Raw genomic sequence first — 5,478 nt, 5'->3', positions numbered from 1 at the left:
CTTACCACCGCTAACGTGTCTTTCTTCTTGACTCACTTGGTTGTATTTCAGGAATTAGGGCCAGTTTATAATAGACCATAACCACATGTACATACACTCACCGACTAAAAGGTTGCAACTTTTTTTTAATGGATTTCGGAATGCAGTCTACTACCGATTGGTTCTTATGCTGGATTTACATTGTTGGCGAGTGTATGCACTATACAGGTGACACAGGCCGCGGTCCGATTTATGCTTAAGCGGAGAGCACAGATTCTTGCATAACGCATAACACGTAATGCATAAGAAAAATGTACCAATCTTCCGTTTCCTTCCTTTCCAAAATAAAGAATTCTGATTGGTTTAATTTCTTATGCCTCATGCGTTATGCAAGAATCTGTTCTACGCTTTAATCCACACAAACTTGCATAAACGCCGCATAAACGTATGCATAAAAAAATTATCTAATCGCATTTTTCTCATAAAGACGCACGTAAAATGTAATTGGATAATTTTCATTATGCAAATATTTATGTGACTATGCAAGTTTGTGTGAATATATTCTTGCAGCGTTATTGCTTACTGTACACTGGACGCGATAAGCGATGAGCGACATATCCAATGAGAGCTTTGCTTTGCGTCGTTACGTGAGAAAAAACAGAGCTTTTATTGGATATCATCGCGTCTAGTATGCAGTAGACTTATCAACGCGCTCACGGTTCGATTCACTTTCTGAACGTTTTGCGTTAAGCAAAGTGACGTCAAATAGAATTTTTGAATTCGCATGCTCACGATGATCATAATCCGGAAATGGGTCAGTATTTAAGGCTATATTTTTATGCTGACGTTCGACGCTTGATTCGAGCATCAGCATGAAAAAGCAGCCTAAAGATATTACATGGGAGCATCAAATGTTAAACGTCGAGCATCATGAACTTACTATTCGCTAAAAACAGATCACATGATCAAAATTGATGAATAGCAAGTTCTCGATGTTCGACATTTGATGCTGCCATGTAAAGGTAAGCGTTCACTTTATTTGGGAAAAGAGGATTAATATGAATTGAATGTGGAATAGATGCATCCAGGTAGTGGATAATCGCTTATTAAAAATAATTAAATGTAATTGATAATAATATAATAATAATATAATATATAATATAATATATAATATATAATAATATAATATATAATAATAATAATCATATTAATTATTTCAATTATTTAAATATGATTGATTGGATCGAAATTATACTCGTAATATCGTTGATTATTGCCGAACTTACATTACATTGAAGTGATTTGGCAAAAATGTATACATAACATCGAGCGTTTTTATCATTTCTTTCTGAAATGGTAAATACTAGCATGTCACTTGACAATATGATCCATATATCATATATTTATCATATATTTATTATTGACAAGTATACACAGATTATGAGTCTCGTGATTGTATCCATACTAATAAGCGATCCGAAATAAAATCGTTGATAGCATGATAACGATCATTAACATCGTGAGAATTGTGAGGATGCCGTCCCATGTACACAGAATCGGAATGATGGAACGGATTTCTTACTAGAAAATTGAGTTCACTACAATTCCATTCCGTAAGAAATTTCTCTATCCCATGTAGCAGAATGGAAACAAACGGAATGTCGCCTCGGTCGCAAACTAATTTTCTTAATTTAATTGTTATTTTAATGCAACTAAAGCAATAATATGCATAATTTGTGTTATCTTACTTATAACATTACTTTGAATACTCAAAAATACTGAATTATAAGAGTGATATTTTGTTATCAAAATTCCATCACGTTTCGGCTACATGAGACAGGTAGAAAAAAATTTTTATGGAACGGAATGGTATATTCAGTTGATTAAATCTAAAAATTGAAATGAATGTTCAGAAACTCTTTTTGTAAATCTAAAATGATAGATGAAGAAGTAGTGTTATTACGAATGTTAAAATTATTGCGAAAAGCAAGAAATGTGCCAAGTTTCCGGCTATTCCGATATTTAAGAGTGTATGAAAATTTTATTTTGCTTATAACGTTTTATTGCAATAGCAGAAATATATAAGAAAATTCTGGATACAGTCAATGTTTACACGAAGAATGCGTCTCCAAAGCGCAAGTGACAATTTAGTTCTTGAAATGCAATCCATCAAATGAGAATAGATTGAAATGAATTGAAATAAATTCAGATTTTCAGAAATATTGATTCATGAATAAATAAATACTTTTTAATTCTGAATGCATTTTTATTTATTTATTTGGAACAATTAGAGCATATCTCTATGCCTTTCAAACTAAAAATAATATTAGCTTTTTCTGTATGCTTTTTCTGTAAATAATACTGTACAATACAAAATTTTGAATAGAAAATACAGTTTTTCAATCCAGTTCCATCCAATTGAATCTTATTGAATCCAATTGTATCCAAAAAAAAAAAATATTCGCTATTTAAAATACGCATTCTGATAGAAAAAAATTTCAATCCATTCTCGTTGCTGGAAAACGACCGATCATGAAGTTCTTCAATTACTTCAGAATAACATCGGAATTATTTAAAGAATTGCTAGCATTATAGTTGGATTATGTATAAATAAAACAAGAATATGTTCTAAAAATAAGGATTATTATTAATTTTCTTCTTCAAAGTTATCAATTTCTCAACCACCAATAATAACTGGATCGACATAGCCTGCAATCGACATGACATTTTGTTGATTCCGTATCGTCTCTATATCGTTCTGGCAGAACTACCATTCTGATGCTCGGATACAGTAGACAAATTTCTCGGAACGGAATGCTAGTGAATTCATTTCTAGTAAGAAATCCGTGCCGCCGTTCCGATTCCGATACATGGGATGGCACCCTAATAAGCACTGTGGGCATGAATCGGATCATAGCCATAGTATAATGGCTTCGGCACACCACGCGATGTTCAATGACAGTATATCTTTAGAATGAGAATATCGGTAAAGCTGTATTGAATATCGCGTGTTGCACATGACAATTATTGCGCTGCTGAAGGCATAACACTGGCCTAATTTTCACCGAGGGTTTAATCCGGATCAGAATGTAAGAATCAACCAATCGAGCATTCCCCTGTCGTTCGACTGTAACAGGGGAATACTTGATTGTAAGCTGATTCGTACATTCTGATCCAGATTAAGGATCGACAGGAGTGACGGGCCAAGTCTGATTTGACTTTGGAGATCTCATGTAGTAGGATCAATATAGATAGGAGCAGTATAACCAGTAGGGACATCTGTCCGTGTCGGCACCTTTGATCTCCGGTCGCAGTCACGTGAGCATCCGCCATATTAACGTTTGAAAAATCTAGGACTGAAAGAGGAATGCTCCATACGATAGTCCATTATTTTGCTCTAAAAAACATAATTAAGGTTGCCGTGTAAATGTGTAGTGAATGTAAAAATATTATCTTTTTTCACAAAATTACATTTGATTATGTTTAATTAAGTTAACCTAGCATAAACTACTTACTTTTTGTAAATTATAAAAACTTACCTTACAATATCTTGGGATAAGGAAAAAAAGTGCATTGTGAATTTTTATTATTAATTTATTATTACACGAATCTGTGTAATATGTACGTTCTTATTATCTTGCATTTCATTGGATCCAGCCCAAAACAAAAGCTGCGCAGCCATATCTGCGCGAACACGCATTTTTTCGTGGAGTGTCTCTACTGTGGAAGGATCTTGAAGCTCTGGATTCAGAGCTGCCAACTTAGATAATATAATCTCCATTTTCTTATGTGGTTGTGTATTCATATACGTACGACTCTAATATGAATTCCTGTCGAGAGCGAACGAGACAGCGAAAGAGAGCAAGAGTCCGGCTCTAGTCGCTGTACAAGCGACCGAAGATCGAAAATACTTTCTCAGCAATTTCGGTCGCTCGATGTATATATATCAGTATAAGGGCATTCGAGATAAGTTTTAATAAATTTTAGTAATTATATACTTTTCTCATTAATGTATAATAGCAAAATTTTCAAAATGCAATAGTTTACAAAATATTAATTATTTACAATTTTTCATGTGCGTTATATATCTCGTTCATAAATATGTAAGAACTCTGTGTAGTCGTGCGCGTAAAGTGCGAGATTAGTAAACTGGAGATCTCACATTCAAATCCTATGTTTTATTTTTTTTCTTTTTCTTCACATATTTTTTCTAAAATAAAGTTATTAATAAACATATTAGGGCGAATATATTTTTATATAATTATTGAATTTATACGTGCACTTTAAAAGTTTTAAATCAATAACCAAAATATAGTCAAACAAAAACAAAATACAATTAAATATTAAAATGAATATAAATAAAATTACTAAAATCATATTAGAGGTTGAATATAATATAAATAAATATTATAAATAAATTAAATCTTCATTGCGTCACTGAATAGTAAAAAATTCAAACTTAAACTACTCCTTTGTTACTCCTTTGTTAAAAAAAAATTGGAATCATGAGTTAAAGTTTTTATAATTACGTTAATGTATAAAGTCAAATGATTGATGTACCTTAGCCAAAATTGAATGTTCTGAAGTACATCGATATATACATATAAAAAATAAATTAATTATAACAAAATTCAAATTAACAACAGATTTTATAAAAAAATTACATTCAAATAGATCAAACAGTAAAAATACTTGTGAGATTCGTGTCAGAGAAATTCCAAATTTAAAACTCTTAGGCCCAGTTGCACTAATGTTACTTTGATTTTATGCAAGATTTAAAATTTTCTCTGTCTCTATCTCTTTTTCGCTTCAAAACGAGATAGAGCTTTAAGTCTTAAAATCAAAGTAATGTTGATGCCGGGTCTGTTTTAGTAAAATAAGTATTAGGTGTACAACTTTGCTTCCGCCGTTTTCCTATAGATGGCTTTAGCGGTAAATGATGGTCGAAATAAATAGATCATAGACGTCATACAATAAACTTGGGCATCTGTCAACATAACCCCATAGAAACATTAGTCGATTTGTGTCTGCATCATAAAGTTATTCTCGATTGAAAATGTCAGTTCACGAGCCAAATTCTCGTCATTTGCGGGAGGTTTTAATTTTTTGCTTCAATATGAAGAAATCTGCGGCTGAGGCTCATCGAATGCTCTCAAATACTTATGGTGAGGCCGCTATTAGTGAAAGAACGTATCGTGAGTAGTTTCAACGCTTCAAGAACGGTGATTTTGACGTACAAGATCATGCTCTGTATTTGGTGCGACGAGCTCGGCGTAGTGTATTATGAACTGTTAAAACCGACTGAAACAATTATAGGCGATCGGTATCGAACGCAATTGATGCGTTTCAGCCGAGCATTGAAAAACAAATGGCCGCAATACAACGAGAGACACGATAAAGTAATTTTGCAGCATGACAATGCTCGATGCCATGTTGCGAAAGTGGTCAAGACATACTTGAAATGGGAAGTCCTACCCCACCCGCCGTATTCTCCAGACA

This window comes from Atta cephalotes (assembly GCF_000143395.1).
Source record: "Atta cephalotes unplaced genomic scaffold scaffold00018, whole genome shotgun sequence".
Classification (NCBI taxonomy): domain Eukaryota; kingdom Metazoa; phylum Arthropoda; class Insecta; order Hymenoptera; family Formicidae; genus Atta; species Atta cephalotes.
Note: the sequence above shows the minus strand (reverse complement) of the source record.